This window comes from Megalobrama amblycephala, linkage group LG7, assembly GCF_018812025.1.
Source record: "Megalobrama amblycephala isolate DHTTF-2021 linkage group LG7, ASM1881202v1, whole genome shotgun sequence".
NCBI lineage: Eukaryota > Metazoa > Chordata > Actinopteri > Cypriniformes > Xenocyprididae > Megalobrama > Megalobrama amblycephala.
Window position 1 is genome coordinate 44,795,510 of NC_063050.1, and position 22,439 is coordinate 44,817,948.

Consider the following 22,439-nt stretch of genomic DNA (forward strand, 5'->3'; position numbering starts at 1 on the left):
CCTGCAGTTAAACTTCAAATCACAACAACATAAATGCTCTCAAATGTCAGCAAATAAACCATTAAAACATCTGTCTGGAGAAGCAAGTCTGGGAGGTTTCCTGTTTCTATTGTGTGTGGAATTATCATCCTCATCATTTTTATTTCCTGTGATATATTAAAATATCACATGGTCGATGGTGACTTTTACTTCCGAATTTAATCAAAGTCCTACTGGGGAATACAGGTCGATAATTTTCATATTTAGCTTGCTATATTACTCTCCATATCCTGTTCTGTTCAGCAAGGCACATTTTTAATAGTCTAATACAATTTCTATGATAAGGATGCCCATATGCCCAAAATAAACCTAAAAACTAAAATAGCTAAACCTAAAAAACGAATACACAGTCTCTAAAACATCAAGTTCTGGAGATGGAGAAAATAATGATGAACAAATTGCACAACATCCCAGTAGATGGCGATCTACAGACATAGTAATAAGTTTCCATGGTGACTCCTGGATTTGGCGCTCTGCTGAGAATGTATTTCTGTGTTCACCATAAAGGCACACCAACTTGTAGACCAAGTTTATTTTATAAAAATAAAAGTTTATTTTTGTAAAAAATAAACGTAAGTCATGTTTGATTTAAACAACTCAGAGTTTTAGGTCATGGTAAGTAAACCCTGCTTTCCGGAATAACCTCTAGTATCCACCTTATTCTTAACGTAAGAGAGGGCGAAGCCGTTTTTAACTTGAATGTGCGAGGCCTCCGGTGTCAGCTGCTGCAGTTTCTTTAGCTGTATTTAGGTATTTGTAATCTTATTAATTTATTTTATATTAGCATAATCATAGACATACTGTTTTGTAGTGCAAATAGTTTACTGCTTTTACTGCTCTTTGTTTTTCTACTTAGGCCTATAGGGGCTAATCAATCGGAAGTCTTGCACACACACAGAAGACACTTCTCTTTGAAAAATAGCTTGCCAAAAGAGTAGTATGTTCGAATTCACAATATTAATTAAAGTCAGCATGAAACGGAAGTTGCGATAGTCTTTTCTTCCATATTGTGATAAATGGGGTACTTTATTGCCACTGAACTTGAACTCATGTTCAGCCTTACATCTACTACAATAAAATATATTGTCAGTCTCGAGAATATTTATTAGTGAATTAAAACATAGATCCGCATTTAACCATTGTTTGACCTAATGGACTGGTGGTAGAATTTTTGATAAGTGTGCCAGCGGTTCTGGGTTCTAATCCACCCTTGTATAGTTTATTTTTATTTATTTTTTTCTTATTAAAACCAAAGATGTTCGTCACTGATTACATATCAAGAGCAGGGGCACATTTGTGCACATTTTGTTTTGTGATTTCACCAGAACGAATAGAGTCTCTGCAACAGCATTTAGCGATAGATTGAAGCGCTTGTCTGTGTGAAGGCTGCGCAGTGTACACAAGCGGCACTGTTGCCTTTCACCACTGATAACAGCGGCAACGAGCACTCATCATGATTTCCAAAAATAAATAAATAAATAAATAAACAGCATGAGGGAGGAGACGTAATTGCAAGAGGTAGGGGAAGTTATTTTGATTAAACATTACGAGGGAACATGAATTATTTACACTGAAAAATCACAACTGCTTTAAATAATGTTATGATATTGTTTTAAAGGATTAGTCCACTTTCAAATAAAAATTTCGTGATAATTTACTCACCCCCATGTCATCCAAGATGTCCATGTCCTTTTTTCGTCACTTGAAAAGAAATTAAAGTTTCACGCTCTATGTCCTACACCTTCCCTATTAAACTTACATAAAAAAACAGAACTGGTGCCGCGTTCATTCCGTAAGTTGAATGGGGAAGGTGTAGGACATACAGGGTAAGCTTTTTGTAGAATGTGGAAGTCGGTCTGGCGGCAGCAATTGCAAGGGCGATCATTTTGTTTATAAACCATATACATTGAAATTTTTTTTTTTAGAAAATGACAGATCGTTTCGCTAGATAACCCCCCCCCCCCCCCCCCCCCCCCAAAAAAAAATTATAAAGGTAAAAAAAGGCCTCAGGGTAAATATTACAAATATGCAGATTTAAATATGTCAAAGCTAATAGAACACTGATAAGAATATTGCTTCAGGATAAAGTTGACGCTAGTTGCTGAAAGTCAGAGCCAGTCTGCAGATTTGAGTAGACAGATTTCACAGAAAATCGTGTAGTGTATGTTGGTCACAGACTTTGATTTTTTTTTAGCTTCAAAGTTTGATTCCATCCAGTCGGAGGATATCAAATTATATTTGATATTTTGAGTCGATTTTATATTATGTTGTTTTCATTTGCAAGGCACATGTTTCTGTGTGAGTTTGTTCTGTTCATAATGACTTGAAAGTCTGAAATTCTGATAGTGTGTGGTCCTCAGTCGTTTAATGTATGATGCCCAGTTTTTCCTCTGTAAATATTTACAAAGTCAGCAAGTGTATGTTCAGATTTTTCAAAATCTGTTCAGATTTTAAAAGTCGTCTACTCTAGTGTATTCCAGGCTTAAATGTTAACTGGTAAAAGGATTCACATTCACTTATCTGAGCTTACAATAGTGTCTTTACAGTTTATGCTATCATAATAATATCCTTAAGTCTGGAATACACATCACGACTTTTGCTCAGATTTTTGCCCCTATTTGCAGTCTGGACTAATCGACAATAGTTGCCAAAAGTCTGTGCCACTGCAGGTTTTGGCCAATGGAAACTGACAGGATTCCCAGAAAATCGTGTAGCGTATGATAGGCAGAGACTCCTTTTTTTAGCTTCAGACTATGATTACATCCAGTCGGAGGATATCAAAACATGTTTGATATTTTGAGCCAATTTTAGAACACATATCGTGTATGGCGCGTTGCTACTGAATACAGTACATTACAGTACTGTCATATAAGCTGACCAGCCAATGGAAATCAAGGTCCAAAGACCGGTGGCAATCGCATCAGAGCTAAACTAAACATGTAAGTACTGTACTGTTAGCTTCTCTTGAGATAGTTAGCAGACCACATTCCTAGGTAAAATCTTGATTCATTCATTTTAAAGTTAATATTCATTATTATCCAGCGCTCAACGGTATAAGTAAATAAATAGTCTAACTAAATAGTATAACATCAATAGTTTTGAGCTACAATGGCTATCTTCTGCGAATCTGTCATGCGTTTCCTTGTGTTCTGAATGATTTGAAAGTCTGGTAGTGTATGATCCTCAGTCATTTATGATGCACAGTTGATGCAGTTTTTCTCTGTAACCATTTAAAAAGTTGGCAAGTGTATGTTGCCTAATGTTTTAAAATCTGTTCATAATAATCAGAATGATTACTGAATAACATGCATATTTCCGTAGCCTACCGATATACAATGTCAAAAGCTAGAAATAATGGTTAAAATGTTTTAAATGTTTTTTTTAATCTTTTCAATTAGTTACCACCAGTCCAAATAAATTCCTTAATTTAATGTACCATAAAACAAACTGTCTGTTCGGTTTGAACCCATTGGATTCTTGCTTGTTTTGTTGCGTGCAGTGAGTCTAACACCTCAATTTGTAAAACACCCACAAGCTTTGCAACTTGTCATGAGTTTTGATTTGGTGGGGCTGTATTGGTACAAGTTTTTCACTGTGAGGCTTTTGGACTTCTTTTGTATTGTTCTTTTGGAAAACCCCAGCATGACATCAGCATGGTGTGGTTCAGATTGACTTTGCCATAAGAGTCAATTAGAGACTCTCCCACATGTACTGTGGGTTAGTGCATTTGATCAGAAGAAGGTCTGGAAATGATTGTTGTTGTGTGGCTTGTGTTTCAAAGAGACTTTTGATTTTGGAGCATTTTAACTGTCCACCCCCCTAAAGTTCAGACGCTATGGCTCTGTTTCACTCTTTCTTTCTCACTCTTTCTCCTTCTTTGTCCCTCTCTCTCTAGGCCATAGATCATGTATAACTGTTTTGCTTGATATGTCTTGTGAGCTACGCCTTAATGATGTACAAAACATTGGCATAATACAGTACATTGTTTCTTCCATTCAATTCCTGTCTCCATCTCTGTCTCTCGCATTCACGTCAGGCTCTGTGTGTGTATCATCCTAATGCAAGTGACTCTTAAAGATTTTAAAGTAAATAATTCACCCCAAAATGAAAATTCTGTCATTATTTACCCACCCTCATGTTATTCTAAACTCATAGGAATTTTTGAAGAATCATTAAGCAATTCTTGCCATATAACGGCAGTTCATTGTGACCAGGTGCTGTCAAGTTCCACAAAGGAGAAAAACATTAAAAGGATCATAAAAGTCATCAATATGACTCTGTATTCCAACACTTCTCAATCCAAACAAGGTTTTATCAATTTACATAAATTCCCATAATCGATCATTGTTTAAATTAACGATTAATTAATTAATTAATCGCTAACCTTAACCTCTTAAATCTGAAGCAGGGGGGCGCTACTAAGTTATCACGTTACTTAACCACTTGCTTACACAGAATAGGCATCATTTTAAAGCTTAGAAGCTTGGCTTATAGTGAATATAGGGAATATGACCATCACTTAACAAAATGCTTTTAAATTTGCTGATGTATTAGAAGAGCTCTATTTTTTATAACATTAAACAACTAAACAACTATAACTGCTTCACCTAAAAATGTGATCTGTAAAATCATCATACATAACAGATTGAATTGTGTCATAATCGTTGAAATCTCTCAACTGGCAGAATACAACAAGCATATTTGTTTCAGTTAGAGACCAAACTTTACCAAGTATTTGTATGAAAAAGGGCTTTTGCACCACAGTTTTTATTTGTAACTTTGTAAAACATTAGTAAACCATAGTAGATCACATATCTTTACTTAGAGCAGGTGGTCTCAAGCACAAGACAATATGTAGATCACACGGTGACATGCTGCTTGGCTAAAGCTATAGGACTTCTGGGATCTGAACGCAATGCGATCATGACAGTTTTCCTACGTCATTTAACAGTTCAACCAATGGAAACTGGATCTCAGGTGTGGTGGGTGTGGTGGGTATAGTGGGTTGGGACGATGTGTAGAGACCAATCGGACACTGTTTTACAGCTGGAGTGTGCTTGGATTGGTTTGATTGCTCAGGCTGACATGTTTTGATTTATCATGCAACATTGAATAGGAGCACACAGCTGAAACAGTGCTGGAAGATCATCACTTCTCAACCAGGATATCACAATTTGTTGTTTATTCTATGTACATTTATTGTGGCATTTACATAAGTAAGTAGTTCTTATGATCAGTAAAATCACTTTTTTTTTTTTTTTTTTACCCTTGGTTAATTATGCTTCGAAATAAACGACTAGCCTACCTAATGCATTGCATGACTTGAAGACATTAGTGCCCGGTTTCACAGACAAGGCTTAAGATCAGTCACAGGCTAAAATGCATGTTTGAGCTGTCTTAACTGAAAGCAACTTGCACTGACATATCTTAAAATATAGTTGTTTATAGTTGTTCAGTTGTTTTGTCTCAAGATGCACACCAGTAATTTTTTTTCTAAGGTATACATTTATAAAAGTTACTTAAATGTCCTAATTTAACTAAGGCCTTCTCGTGGTTCAATCTAAGCCCTCATACACCAATTGGTCTGCGCAGCGCCGCTTCAAGTCGAACACACCAAGGCCTGGTTTCACAGACAGGGCTTAGATTAAGCCAGGAGTAGGCCTTAGTTAAATTAGGACATTTAAGAAGCTTTTCGATGTCGAACACACTGGTTACTGTTAATATAATACGTAACTACTGCGTGCGCATCATTTTCCCCCTTGTGTCTGCTGCACGTGTTTTGTGCATGAGCCTCACGCACCTCAAAACTGTGCACTCTAATAATGACCTTACTTCAATAGACCATCGATATGTTTTATGGATTCAATTATTATTGACAATTAATTGATCATCGATTATCGATTAAACGTCGATTAATCATTAGCGTCCCTTAATAGTTGCTCAAATTTTTGGTCTGTTCTAGTGATGCAGCAAAATTAACTTTGTACTGAAATGCTGAAAGTGAAATTAAAGTTTTCATTTAGCTGAAAACCCAAACTGAAAATCAAGTTTCAGTGATAAAATTTGGCTAATTTAACTCATTATGCTGTTAAGGGTGTTGTGTTCTCAGGTAATAAATTTAACCAGTTGTAGTTCTTCCGCTATGAGCAGTTCTCAATATTTTAGCCTAACAAATGTAAAAATTGCTCCTCTAACATAATTTTGAAGTGCTTTCACACTGCTGATTTACTTTTTGTAGCTTATCCATGTTGTATGCACGAAATAGACACTGACATAGTCAAAACCTGTCATTTGAGAAACACTAATGTAACAGCACCATTTCAGTCACTGATTGGGTCTCAAAAACGATCAAAATGTATTTGTTACTGTTTCGTCTGAATATTTTCTGTGTTTCTCACACACACAAATTATCATGTGGCTATTGTTAGACTTGGAATATAAAGTACAATTCGTATGGACTGCTTTTATTGTGTTTTTGTTGGATCGTGTGTTTATTGTCCATTTTAGAATCTGACAACCTTTGGTCACTATGAACTATACTTATAATGACCTTTTGCCCCACTTAATACCAACAATACCATACAGATATGTTATGACATAAAGGTGAGTAAATTACAGTGTTTTAATTTTTGGGTGAACTATTCTTTTAAGGAATGAAAATATTTGCCCTTATATGGTCAATATGACCTTAAATTTCACCCCTCTTTGACTTTGCAATGATTTTCTATATGATTCTAGTAAATGAATATATTCATTGTTTTGATTTGAGCTCTCTGGAGTGCTATAATAGCCCTGATGATTATAGGCTATGGACAGATTTGATTGGTGCTTAATTCAGATGGTGTTTAGGTTATGCCTAATCATTTACGGCCACTGCTGACAGGCCTAAACATCTTTCAGGCTCACATTCCACAAACGGCTCCCAAGAGTAAGCCTATTTAATCATTAGCAACCACATTATTAGCATTCTGAAGTTACAAAAGCAGCTTTGGAGGCGGCATGAGCTCCTCCTGATATTTTGATGGAGAGAGAGAGAGCGTGTGTACTTATGACCGGCAGTTTATTTCAAGCAGACAGTTTAGACTGATATACAAACACACACACACACATAGCCTCACCATCACACAAGGACCTCAACTGGAGAGGTAGATGTGTGTGTGTGCGTGTGTATATCTGGAATATTTTTATTGATTAATTCGAGTAACCTTTAGTAAATAAGTAGGCCTTTTCTTGGCACAGTATTTCCTCTTCTTGTTATTTTAAAGAGGTATTTACATCAATAATAAAAATTCAAAACAACACTGACATGAAACTACTTTTCAGCAGTTAATTAAAAATACCTTCCTGCAACATTAATCAGAAGAGTTTGTGTTGTGTTTAGCAAAAGCACGCAAGTGCTGAACGCTAAAAGTTTGTTATTCTTTGTCATTTGTGATGTTAGTTAGTCTCATGATGTCTTGCACTCTCTCTTTCTCTCAAACTCACACACAGTATGTGTGTGTGTGTGTGTGTGTGTGTGTGTGTGTGTGTGTGTGTGTGTGTGTGTGTGTGTGTGTGTGTGTGCACGAGAGCACCAGGACCTTTAAATGAGACTCATATAGTTTGCTGGCTTCCCAAAACACAGTGGTCTTCATCATTTCTCTTGTACTCAAATATTTGCAAGTGTCTTATTGAGGAGCATTTGGACAGCCAAATGTCTCTCTGTGTGTGTTGCCACACTTTCTGTGGACCTTCTGTGGAAAATATCAATTCAAGGGAATGTTTGGAAGTGTATTTCAGCTTTCAGTGTGTGTGGTTTTGTTTTGTTCCTGGTTTGCTGTTTATATTTTGTGTGCATACACATATGTATATATATTAGTAGTATGTAGACTTCTGAAATGAGATGGCAAAATTCTTTTACATTTTTTTATTAATTTTTAAAGTTCCATTTCCATTTGCAATGACATGACATGGATGACGTCACTTTATATCACTCAGTAAACTTAAAAATAATGATTTAAGTATGGTTTACTCAAAAATGTTGAGCTACACAAAAATAAAACTAATCTCCTCATTCAGAAAATGTAATTGTTTTAAGTTGCATCAATGATTTAACACACTTTAACTGCAGCGTACTCAATCTTTATAAGTTAGTAGTACTGTTCGGGTTTACAGTGCACCTATAGGGTATAGCTCCAAACTTATGCAGGGCTACTGTGTAAGTTTATATTAATGTAAATTTATTGCAACCAACTCACATCCAAAGGCTTATGAATTATGTATTTTTTAGACCATTAGTCAATAAATCTATGGGTGTCATGAGGGATGAGCCTCAGATGTGATGTGTTGATGTCCGAGTGGATTCTTTATTCTGTCCATTTTCACCAGTCCAGCCCCATTCAGGCCCATTTGCAGACCAACTGCAAACATTTCTGTTTAGCAAAATAAAAGCATGTTAACCAATCACAGCAAAGGCCACAGTCAAAAGAGATGTTGCCTTCCTCTGAAACTTGATTGTTGCTGTCCTCAGGTCCTCAGTGTCACATGATCCTTTAGATATCATTATAATATGCTGATTTTGTGCTCAAAAAATATTTCTTATTAATATCAATGTTGAAAACTGTTTTTTTCCCCTAATATATTTGTGGAAATTGTATTTTTTTAGGATTCTTTGATAAATAGAAAGTTCAAAAGAATAACATTTATTTAAAATATAATATTTTTTGCAACATTCTGAATGTCATTGTCACTTTTTTTTATCAGTTTAATTAATCTTTTCTTAATAAAACTAGCCTATTAATTTCTTTTTAAAAAGTATGTATATGTATATATGTCTGTCAGTAAATGAGTGAATCAATCAGATTAAAAATTTTTCACTATCTTTTCAAAACATGCAGTTTTGCAGTTCTCTGTATCTATATCTCTGTTACTGAATGAGAATAAGCTACGAATGAGATTCATATGACACATGTATGTGTGTACACGGTTGTCATAAAAGCTCAACTGATCAGACTCAACCCAGCTTGTTCCACTCAGCAAAGCCCATGATGAAAGCATCATTGTAATTCTCACTGTTTGTGTACCTGCGGTGTAGGTTTTCAGTGTATGTGTTCCAGCCACACTTGTTACATGTGTGTGAAAGAGAAAGGGAATGTGTAATTGATTGTAATTGAGGGATAAACCAAAACGAACTCTGGGCTTAAAATCTTAACCACACCCGTGATGTCATCTAAATGACATCAGTATTCCCAGACCATTGCAGCTTGCTCCTCAGTAAGTCTATGTGTGTCTTTTTGTTACACTATATACTGTAAATGTGTGTATGGTTTTATGGCTTGTTTTTGGGTAAATTACACATTATCATGTTTTCAGGACAGCCCTTTTGCCACATTCTTGTTTAATGTTTTTGTTTGCAGTTCCCATAGTAATATTAAGAGAGTGTCAGAATTTGCAGTTCTGCACCTCAGATCTTGAAAGTCCCCCTGTAGTCAGTAATTTTATCCCTTAAAACTTATCTTTGATCACCAAATGTACATATTTAGACGTTTTTTCCTGTGAATTTTTTTAATGCCTTAAAATAGCTTGAATGTAACTCTACACCCTTGCCTCATTTAATATACACGGATCTTTGGATATGATAATTAGCCTCGCCTCCACTCACTCGCACGAGCTCAGACGAGATCCACTCGGTCAACTTACTGAGGTAAACTCTGCACAATGGTATGGCTTTTTATAACGTCGACACATAACAGTAATTGATATGATTAGCGGTTTGCTTGGCTGCATTATCAAACAGCTAATAATGTGTTGCACAAAGCATGTTCACATTCACGAGTCAACTGCCTTCTAACAATCAGTATCCTTACACCCGCCATATTGCTAAATCCAGGGCCGAATTTACCTCATATTGTGACATAGGCAAAATAATTTTTCGGAAGTTTTTGACCAGCGAATGTTGTGCTTTTTCCATCATTAGAATGACAGCATCTGAGGCAGTAAGTGCATCATTGCGTTTTCACCAATTTACAGGTTATGAAATTTATTGTAGCTATGTGGGCACACAGTTTTTTTTGTCATTTGGCCAAAATCTCACTACTCGCTACAAAATAGCCCTACGTATATAGCCCTACATATATAGTTTCGTTGATTTCCTTAAAAGTCTGTAGATATGCTGTCAGTTCATACTGCTGTTAACACTTTCTCTGACAAGCAGATGCAATGAGACCAGTTTTCCGGTTTGGTCATGTGAAGTTCGACATATAGGCCTACCCTATAGTAATGATACAAAACAATAATGAAAATGATGAAGATATGAGGTTTCAGGAGATACAACGATATTTTATTATGATTGCTGTTTACATCTTGAGTTTAGTTTTTTTTTAGTTAGTTTTTTTTTTTAGTTTTTTATATTTAAATTTGAATTACAGGTTGATTATTTTAATATATCAACTTTCAAGTCATTATGGTAGTTTGCTGAACCTTTCTTAGTGGGTGCACAGCCCCTGGTTGAGAACCACTGGATTATTGGATGGAAAATAATTTAAATCAAATGGCACACTTTTAAAATGAATAAAATAAAATAAAATAAGAATTATTTAATTTTTTAAATGCAGTTATTTATTCCATATTATTTATTCCATTATAATAAGAGTTTGGTTCCAAAACGCGATAAACGCCATTTTTGAGTTGAGTTTCTGACAAAAAAATCAGTATTGTATCTGGTCGGTATTGAAAAGTCACTTATTAATTTTGCACAAAATGCGATATCCGTTGTGTTATTCAGTCATGTTTTCTCCCTTTCTTTCTAAAACGCGACAAAAGCCAGTCTCCTTTCTCTGCAGAACGCGATATATCCGCTCAACCAATCACAGCGCTCCATTCCACGCATTGTAAACAGAAATGGCGGCTCTCTGAATGCCGGCATCCTAGTTTCCCTATCTGCTTTGTACTTTGTGATCAACAAAAACAGAAAAATGAATAATTTTGACGGCATTGATGAACCTGTGGTGGTTTCTGCGGTGTGGAAGAAACGTAAGTCATCGAAATGTAATCATTTACGTGAGGAGATTAAGAAGATGAGGCACTAGAGTCGGGAGGAGGAACAATGCCGGCGGCTGTTGCTTGTTCCACGACAGCATCAAACTTCTGTCACGGTCCCCAAAACTGAATCATGAACAGTTTTTAAAAGCCGTTTTTAATACCAATGTACTCGACAAATGTGTTTATTTTAACCGTGCGGTGGCGCCAGATACTCTTTAATCGTCAATGAGAAATAATTCATTTATAACATTAACAAGATGACTCGTTGAATTCATTTTGGGAGCGACGACTGAATGTATTTTTAGTCAAATGCCTGTATATAAGATTAGTATTGACAAAGTTCAGAGGCTGTCATATATGTGAATCAACTTACTTTGTTGTGTATTTTCAATATGAAAAATAACTTTTATATTGATGGATTAATTGCATTTTGAAAAAAAAAAAAAAAAAAAAAACGTATCATGGATTTATTGCATTTTGGAATCTGTTTTTATAAAACCTTTGAAAATCAAAATCTAGATTTGAATTTTTAATGTTTATATAACCAAAAGATGCTATGTGAATGTGAATGTGAATGAAATAGAAAATAGTGGTTTTCATCTTGCTGCTTTCTTGGTAAAGAAAACACACTTTTACTCAAATTAGTCAAAATGGATTTATAACGTTTTGGAATCAAACTCTTATATATTCCAGTACATCTGTGATGCTCAGAATTATGTACGCACTGTCAAATTTGTAATTGATTTTAATTGTTTAGTTTATTATTGATAGTTTATTAGACTGAAAAGTGCCTAAAATGTTGTAAAATCAAATTCTGCTATTTACTTGTCATCATTAATGATTGTTATTAATTATATGAGCTCAATAGTTGGGCGGATACATGTTTTTGATGCTCAGGTTGATATATGCCTTCTGTACTTCTGGTGATTGTAAGCAGCTTGCCCAGGCTGTAGCTGAGCCTTATGGGAATTGCAGTTTTTCTGACTTTATGAGCTGTGGACAGCTTCAAAAGTGCAGGAGATTGTACAGAGAGAGCATTAGATTTGGCAACATCAACAGCAGAGTAAGGTGTTTTTTCCTCCCTCTGTCTGCCTCTCTCACACATTCTTCCAAACATGTGGTTTGAGTTTAGTGGCGTCTCAAGCTCTCAAGTACACACAGGCCACCCTGATCCCAATAGTGTGCCAAAATTCTGTGTGTGTGTGCATTTAAAAATGCTTGCCACTTATGTAGACTATATCATGCAGCATTTTGTTTTATCTGATTAACTCTCTCTATAGTGTGTGTGTGTGTGTGTGTGTGTGTTTGTGTTCTTGGAATCAAATTATTATATTTTTTATTATCTGATTCAAAGAAGGCATTATATTTCATTATTGTATTTTATTAACTGTAACTGTAAAATATGACACACACACACACTCACTCTCCATATTCACACTATATTTCTTTCTCTCACACACGCTTCTGGGAGATAGATTGATGGAGTGAATTACTTCTATTATGCCATTCCTAAGAAATGTGGAAATTATTTAGTACTCATATCGCCCAAGTTATGTCAGTGGAATCATGAAGTCATACCTCATTCCAAGTGGAAATAAGGCCTAGAAATAGAAAGATGGAGTGAAACAGAGAAAGAGAGAGAGAGAGAGAAATGGGGAAAGTGAAACAAGGAGAGAGAGATGGGAAACAAAATAAATCACTTTCCGTAAAAGCTTCTCAAATGTTTTATGGCTTATCTAAATTATTAAAATAATTAAATAGTTTATAAGAGAGATATTAAGATACATATTAGTTTGTAGACATGTGTTTCTTATCCCCTGCAGTCCTCCAGTTCTTCAGAAGTTATCACATCAGTAATACCAACTGAGAGTGTTTTGAAATATGTGTGTGTGTGTGTGTGTGTGTGTGTGTGTTCAGGTGTACCTGACGTTAGACAAAATTTCCCCACAAAGTTGGCAATATCCGAAATCCTTGTCCTTGTGGGGACATTTTTTTTGTCCCCATGAGAAAAACAGCTTATAAATAATAATAAGTAATGTTTTTTGAAAATGTAAAAGTGCAGAAAGTGTGTTTGTGTGTGTGTGTGTGTGTGTGTGTTGTTGGCTAGGAAACCAGGCTTGATGCCACTATTTTGAATTCAGTATGATACCACTCCCTGGTACCTCAATACTGATAATAAATGGATGCCTCAATATTATTTCATACTTTACAGTATAACAATATTTATTATTATTATTTATTAAATTATTATTATTATTTAACACATTAAATGATCACATTTTTTTAAATCATGCATTAATTCTCTGCTAAACTCTGCTTTTACATTTCATGTCATACTGTCCGAACTGCCAAATACCATTTTGAATTTTTGGTTCTGAGGTACTTTTTTGTATCACAAACTGCGCAGCCTTAGCTGCTAGACTTGCTCGGTAGTCTTCGGCAACTCAGTCTAATATTCTAATCAGGTTTATTCCTTCCAACTTTCACCATCACACTCTCATCTGCTCTTAATCTGACAGGAGGGAGTGGGATGGAGACTCATCCAGTTCTTATTTGCAAAAGAGCAGCACTCACACTGACACACATGCACCACTCCCATAAACAAGCATGAAAGAATCCAATAAAACAAGCATCTGTCACCCAGACATGCACAAACAGCTTCAACTTATACTCAGGAGTAGTTTTAAAAGTACTTAATACTCGACTCTGTGGAATTGTGGAATCTGCTTGATCAGTTGTACGTTCTGCAGTGAAATGTTTGTGAATAATGACCGTAAAAATGTGTACAATGCTGTCCAGAACTGTTCTAGTTTAAGGGCTCTCTTATCACTCCAGGTTCTCTTTCTTTTCACATTTTCAACTTAATATTATCGTGTTTATTTACAATAGCTGTGTGTGGGATGCAGAAAAACTAAACCCTTATCATTAGTGATGCAAGTAATAATGACTGGCTGAATTACGTATTATCTGTAGATTTAGATCTGTAGATAATAAATTGTAGGCCTATTATAAAATATGATATGTTTTATAAGTTGTGTTATTTGGTACTACTTAATCTGGCCAAGTACTGTATATATTATGTGGTTTAAAATTCAAATGGATTTCTGTACAGACATACAAATTACTGATTGGTCCAGATCAGTCCTCATTAGGGGACTTGTGGGAAATGTAAATGAAATGGGAAATTGTAGCTCTATTTACTGTTGTTAATTTTGTTGTGTTAGTTTATGTATGTAAAATGAAAATACACTGAAGAGATGATGATATTTATAGGATTCTTTTTTTTACTCTGTTGAAGGTCACATGTCTTATAGGACAGTTCTCAACTGTGGCAGGACCCTGATTTGAAACTGAACATGAAGAGGTAAGGTAACACAATACTAAAATTGTGATGTAGTCTGAGTCATTTTCTTTTGCCATGCATAGTTAGGAGGATAAGGACCTAATTTGGCTAGCTTCTGCAAAGTCACATACATTTGTAACAAAATATTGTAGTTTGACTGGATTCTTGTTTTTTGTCATTAATAATAAAATGTAGGAGAAGGTTTTTTTTCCTCGTGCATTTTAAAAGATTCCTATTTGCAATATGCCTATTTATTTTGCTTTCCTCCCAATATACTATGGTTAGTTATATTTAAATGCATTTAGCATTGTGTTTTCCATGTTAACCGTGACCCTTTTAGAACAGACCTGTGACTTATTTTTGGTTTGTGACTCACCAGTTGAGAACCACTCGAATGAGCTACTATTCCTTTACACCGTCAGGGTACAGTATGTATGAGTAATCCCTGCTTATTAATAGGTCACTGAAGTCTATAATCTTCACAACAAACTGTAACACACTCAGCAAAATCTAGTTCCTGTGCGTCACCTTGCCTACTTCCATCCTGTCTGCAAACCGGGCCTGTTTTATAGTTCTTTATATTTTTGTAATATCACTGTCCAATACTGTGTAGAGATCAGTCAGTGATCCACTCCAGATCTGTTTTAGGACATGCTGTTGTTGTGACTTCATTTGCGTGTTTGCTGAAACATTTTCAGCCAGAAGTTCCATGCTGGCAGGCAACTGAAGATTTCTATGCTTGGAGGAAAAAAAAAAAACAATCTTTCCTTGTTGTGTTCTCAGTTTGCCCTCACTTAAATACTGTTCCACTTTGTTCCTCTTTGAATATTCATTGCCTTAGAGTGTGTTTAGTTTTGATAAGATGGGTACTGTAGCTTGCTTCCTGCTTGGGTCCTGCTTGCAAACATTTGAGCAAACCTGCAGTGTCTACCACTTTACACTGCATTGATTAATGCAAAATAGAGACTTATGTGGGTCCACCAAAGAATGTTTTTATATATATAACATAAATTGTAATATTTTTTTCTGTCTTAAGGCATGGTCATGTTAACAAAAATGGTCCATTGTGCATTATCAATAGTGGAGAGTAGCAATGTATGAACCACATCACCCACAGAAGTTACTTTCAAACTAAGCAGCTGTCTGTTGGTCAATGCGGCGATTTTGCTTGACCAGCTTGAACCCGATGTGAAATCTGCGTGGGGTAATCTTTCGCCCACATGTGGAATTCTTGATTTCAAGAATTTCTATTGAAATGACAGGATTTCACTGAACAACGGTAAATGTGACTGCGCCTTTACTCGTCCTGTGTACATAAGACAGCTACTCTGATACAGAACACTCAATTTTTTATAATTTATTTTTTGTAATTCCTTTACTTGTTCACAGTAGAGTTACTGTATCTTAATAACTCGCATTGCATGAAATTACATTGTAACATCTTGTGCAAAAATATGTATCGTGTCCCTTCTCCCTTCTCATGTCCCTTCTCATGAAATATCCATTTTCATGTATCCTACTGCATGAATTGCAGCAGATGCATCTACCATATGATAACTGTTATTTTTTAAAAGCCCCTGCTTTTTAGAGTGAACAATTTAGAGTGAAATGTGACAAGTGTAGCCTATTCTGGAAGTTGTTTGTGGTCTCATCTATCAAGAATTTGTCTAAAATATTCAACATGCCATTTTGTCATTTGTGATGTCATGTTTTGGAACGTTTCACTAAGAAAAACAGCAATAATATATATATATATATATATATGAGCAATATCACACGAGTAGCCGTGCGATATGGCTGTATATCAGCACGCTGTGATTCGTCCGTAGGCACGAGGCCGCAGGCCGAGTGCCGTAGGTAATCACAGCGTGCTGATATACAGCCATATCGCACGGCTACGAGCTACGTTTATACAACAGTTCAACGGCACGAGTGTGTAAATAAATAAGAACAACAACGGAGTGTCTTTAAAACCCTCTTTTGTGCAGCACTACTTCCTTCCGCCACGGATTCAAATCTCAATTTGACAGTTGGACCAAGCCTCCGTTACTAATTCTAAAACGTCACTTCAGAACTAGTAACGAAGGAACGTTTCAAAACTCAAGTCGTCAGTTGAACCAAGCCTCCGTTACTAACTCTAAAACGTCACTTTAGAACTAGTAACGAAGGAACGTTGAGTCGCTTCATTGAAACAAATTGAATTTTGTACAGTATTAGAGAGAGAGAGAGAGAGAGAGAGAGAGAGAGAGAGTAGGCTATTACCTGTGTCTGGTATATTGCATTACATTCATTCTTCAAGTCGATGTCCATAATATTATATCCTTTATACAAGTCCGTTTGAATGTCCGCTGAGGAAAGCGATCTTTGTATTTGTCCTTTATTACAGTTTGGGAATTTTCCATAACATCCATTACGCCACAGCGCTAAAACAACTTCCTTTTGCAAAAGTTCCTTTCAATTTAAAAGTCTCTTGTGCTTCACTGACTCATTCTCCTGTAAAGTGTTGCCGCCATCTAATGGCGTATTAATGTAATGTTCACTCAATCCATATTACTTAATGGACATATTTATATAAAATCATATTTATTAACAATAATATTTAGAACAACAAATAAGCACAATTGTACAGTTCAGTCAAACATAAAGCACTAGTTATTAAAAAAAAAAAAATAATTAGGTCACCATTTACGCTTGTATGTGGGTTTTACAAATATTTAACGAATGAAAAGGATTTTAAAGAGCTTGTGACAAAACCTCCTAACTCCATTGGATCCTCAAACTGTCAATCAAGCCTCATTTATCTGCCTCACCTCCTGAATAAAGTGCGCAAGTTTGGACATCTCCTCTGTGCAATGCAAAGGTAAATAAAGATCTGATGTTTGAAAAAAAAATTGTAAAGTGTTTTCTTTACTCAAAAAACCATATGTTTATAAAGTTTAATGTTTTACGTATTTGAAGAGCGGAGAAGAGTCTGATATGTCCCGTCTAGTTGTAGCCAATGTGCTAAATAAGGATGTAACGTAACGTTTATTATTATCAAATTTAATATAGCACAATTCGACTTGCTCTGGAACAAATAATAGATTAATAAGACCAAAGATTGCCCGTTCTATGTACTCAAATTGAATTATGTCTCATGTTTAACCACTATAAGAGCCAGCGGCAAATCCCTGAGGCACTGGCCGGGATGAAGCTGTTCTCGGCGGTTACAGAAGCACTGAACGGCCGCTGACGCACTCGAGCTCGCATCTCCGAAAACGTCAAAACAAATTGTAAAATAGGCGCTGTTATTAAATATGAGTCACATATTTCAGGTGTAAACAACTACATTCTCGCCTAAAAAACTATTAAAACTACAGTTCGTGGTACAAGAAGTAGTATTTGTAAAAATTACGGTTGATTTGATCGGCCGCCATGACGGTCACTTCAAGCGGAGTGATACAAACGGTGAAAATGCAGTAGGTGTGCTGTTATCACTGAAATATGGCATGGCTATCAGCCAATCAGATTCGAGAACCAGACAGAACTGTTGTATAAATATATATATATATATATATATATATATATATATATATATATATATATATATATATATATTGCTGTTTTTCTTGGTGAAACGTTCCAAGACATACAAAAGACATATGTTATCATGTTAACCTAATGGTTAGAGAGTTGGACTTGTAACCCAAAGGTCGGGGGTTCGAGTTTCAGTACTGGTAGGAAATGTAGGTCAGGGGAGTAAATGAACAGCGCTCTCTTTTACTCTCATTACCCACAACTGAGGTGCCCTTGAGCAAAAAAAAAAAAAAAACATAATTAAAACATATTTAAAACAGTTCATGCGAGTTCAGTAGTTCTACTTTAATATTATAAAGCGACGAGAATACTTTTTGTGCGCCAAAAAACCCCAAAATAAAGACTTTTCAACAATATAGTGATGGGCCGATTTCAAAACACTGCTTCGGAGCTTTATGAATCGAATCAGTGACTCGGATCTCCTATCAAACGGCTAAACTGCTGAAATCACGTGACTTTGGCACTCGAGTCACAGATTCGATTTGCAAAAATCCGAAGCAGTGTTTTGAAATCGGCCCATCGCTATATTGTTGAAAAGTTGTTATTTGGGGTTTTTTTGGCGCACAAAAATATTCTCGTCGCTTTATAATATTAAGATAGAACTACTGAACTCGCATGAACTGTTTTAAATATGTTTTTAGTACATTAATGAATCTTGAGAGAGGAAATGTCGTTGCTGTGAATGCAGGCCACACTGAGCCGTCAGATTTAAATATCTTAATTTGTGTTCTGAAGAGGAATGAAGGCCTTACGGGTGTAGAATGACATGAGGGTGAGTAATAAATGACATTATTTTCATTTTGGGTGAACTAACCCTTTAACGTTTTAGAAAAATTATTTGTAAATATTTTAATGTTGTGAATTTGAAAAAATTATGTTTGGAGAGAATTAATTAATTTTATCTTTTTTTTTTTTTTTTTAAATCTCTAGGACTCATTTCTCAGTACTCAGTCACTTTGTCAAAACTCTTCACACAGTTCCCCTTACCAACTTTCAGCTTGGCACATCAGTTAATTTCACATTAAAAATGCACTAAAATGTTGGAGCCATAGCTTTGTGGGCAGTGGTCCGACATATAGCACGACAGCGTTTTGGGCGAACCGAGTTCCAGTCCCAGTCCTTTCCTGATCCTGTGCCCATCTCTCCTCCCCTATAGTTTCCTGTCTCTTCTTGATTGTCCTCTCCAATAAAGGCAAAATGCCCAAAAATATAACTTAAAATGCACTTAAAGTAGCAAAACACATTGTACACGTCACAAATCAAGTTCCATTACACTTGCAAAGGTTGTCACCCAACAAACGCACTTGGTTTTATATAGCCTATAGGTTACATAGAGTTTTAACGTGACATTGTGTCTGTCCTGAACTTATCGATAGGTCCAGCGAGAAGTTAGCTCCAGTGAGACACCACCAGTGAGCCAGTAAAATTCTAAAATATCTCTCATTGTAGTATCAACACTGTCTCAGATGTTCCTAAAATGCCTTAAGAGAAATAAAAGTAGACACAACTGAGACATGAGAAAGTTCTGAGAGAAAGCAGTCCAAAATGTTGATGTTGATGTGCTGTCCACAAGGCTATGGTTCTGACAGAGCTTTCTCTAAGCTCGGGACACTAAGAGCTGATTATTCTCTTACGTGTCTCATTTAGGTATCAGTTTTGTCTTCTGGTATTATTAACTTATTATTAACATATAACTTATTATTAACATATTAACATATTAACTTAAGAACTAGTTTGACTAAGTAGCAGTTAACCAAAGGGCAATCAGTCTTACGTTCCTGATTCAAATTAAACAGATATACCTTTTTATGCAACTGACTTTAAAATGTTATTACCAGGCTTGAAGTAAAAAAAAAAAAAAAAAAAAAAAAAAAAAGTAAAAGAAAAAAATTAGATGACTAACTTTTAAGACTATTCTAAGAAGTTAAGAAGTTTTTGTGTTCAATTTGATTTTAGGAGAAACATGTTAAATTTAAAATTTTTACTAATATTGTAAATACTGAAACTATTATTTAAATAGCATTATACATTTCAGAATATAAATATAAAGGGATACTCATTTAAATTTATCTTCGATTCCCAGCATTGTATATGCAGCGCATATTCCAAACAAGGGATTAGACAAGTGTGAGATGTTTAGGCTAAGATAGATACTTTCTTTTTAACAAATTTAATAGTGTACCAGTGCCTCATTGTTGCATAAACTTTTTTTCTTTTCTTTTAACATTGTAAAGTTTGTCTTGTGCAAATATAGGTCATGTTTTCCTCTGTTAAGTAATTGTGCAACAAAACACTGTCTTACACTAAATTTCAAATATGAGAACGCGTGTATTGTGCTTGATTGAAACTGTGTGCATGAATGAGATAGAAGCTACCCAAAGGGCAGAAAAAAAATGTTAACATCTCAAATGTTTCTGCTAGACATAAATGAGGTTAAATTAACATCAAATGGAGACTTTTGCTTGAGTCTCCTGCTTCTCACACTTGTCTCCTGAGACAAAATCTCAACACTCACAATGGTCTTTTTTAAAGTTTTAGAAGAGATCTCAGTAACATAAGACACTGTGCTCAGACTTTTCTCCTCAGCTAGAGACTCGGGGGCTCTCACTCTTGTCTTCTCTGAAGTTTCAGAAGAAATCTCAGCAACATCCCACAGTGTTCTAAGATTTTTCTCCTAAACTAAAGACTCCAATGGTCTAACACTTGTCTTCTCTGAAGTTTTAGAAGAGACCTCAACAACATAACAGACTGTGCTCAGGTTTATCTCCTTAGCTAAAGACACTGGACCTCTCACATTTGTCTCCTCTTAAAGTTTACATGAGATCTCAACAACTTAACAAATTGTGCACCAATAAAGTAAAAAAAAAAAAGTCCATAATTTCAGCATTTAAGCCTATATTAAGAGTGAAAATATGCAGAAATGAGGTTAATGTTACTCTTAATTGTAGATACAATAAGAAAGTAGTACTTAATGTACCAGATGCCGTTATCAGGAAAATTGCTACAGGGAAGGTATCCATGCACTTTCTTTGCTGAAAGGCTCATTAAATGGCTTATGACCCAATCCTTGACTAATTTGATTGTTAATACATAGTATATGATAGAAAAGTTTGAGTTCACATTGAGACATTTAACTTGGTATACACATTGTAAAGATGTTGATCACTTTTAAAACTTAGAGGAGACAAATGTGAGAACACCAAAGTCAGCTAAGGACAAAAGTCTGAGCACAGTGTGTGATATTATTGAGATCTCTTTTGAAACTTCAGAAAAGACAAGTGTGAGAGATCCAGTGTCTCTAGCTGAGGAGAAAAGTCTGAGCACAGTGTGTGATGATGTTGTTGAGATCTCTTTTAAAACTTTAAAGGAGACCATTGTGAGAGTGTTAGAGTTTTTGTCTCAGGAGACAAGTGTGAGAAGCAGGAGACTCAAGCAAAAGTCTCCATTTGATGTTGAAATAACCTCATTTATGTCTAGCAAAAACATTTGAGATGTTAAAGAGATCTCACTTTTGATTTTTCTTTCCTATGGGATTCTACATCTTGGATGATCCGGTCCCTGCCCAACCTATTGTCACCATTACTGCTGGCTCCATCAGACTCCCAAGACTCACCTGTTTTACTGATTCCTCTCAGCTCTTCGGCTTCGTCCATGCTGCTGACTCCTCCCAGCTCATTGGCTCCACCTCAGACCCCCTCACCACCAGTGCAATGCTATGAAGTGGATCCCCTGGCTTCACCTTGGGCTTCCAGGCCCATTAATTTGGCTCTGCCTTGGCTCTACGCTCCCTCAGCTCCACCTTGGTCTCTCGTTATCCTGGTTTTTGGACTTCAGCTCCATCTCTTTGCCTCCACCGGGCTCCTCCTTCTCTCCGGTTCCACCTCGGTCCTCACTCCCTTTGGTGTCACCCTGTTCTGCAGGACCCTTGACATCGCCTTGTCCACTCAAGCCAGCAGCATCGCTTAGAACTCGCTGTCCTGCGATGTCGTACTGGACCATTGATCACCTTCGATTCCACAGAGGTCTCCATCTGTCTGCCCCAAGGCTCTTCCCAAGAGGTCTTTCAGGGCTCCACCTTGGCTCCTCCCTCCCTTATCTCCGCTATGGCAATCTCTTCTAATTCCCTGCCCTTCACCTGCTCTATGTTTTCCACATCCTTCACCAAAGCCCCCTCTTTTCTTGTGGTTTAGTTCCTGTTTCTATAGTCAACAAGTTCTCCTTGTTTGTTACCTTGGTTACTAATTAATCCCACCTATATGTTTAGTTCTCTGTGTATCAGTACTCCCTGTTTTGCTCATTCCTTTGTCGGTTCTGATCGCTTAGTTAATGTAGTATGTGTTATTTTCCTTGCGAGCATTCTCTTATTAAAAATATCTCTTTGGACTTCCTGCGTCATGCATATTATTAAAGGGATACTCCACCGTTTTTTCATATTAAACTATGTTATTCCCTTAACTAAGAC

At 36.0% G+C, this 22,439-nt stretch overlaps 1 long non-coding RNA gene across 1 annotated transcript; it reads left to right on the forward strand.

The window, feature by feature from the left end:
* The first annotated feature begins 10,769 nt into the window (after positions 1–10,769).
* LOC125271468 lies at positions 10,770–22,378 on the forward strand. The gene is made up of 3 exons (XR_007185632.1): positions 10,770–11,049; positions 14,357–14,422; positions 21,576–22,378. It is a non-coding gene; the product is annotated as an uncharacterized LOC125271468 (long non-coding RNA).
* Positions 22,379–22,439: the final 61 nt, after the last annotated feature.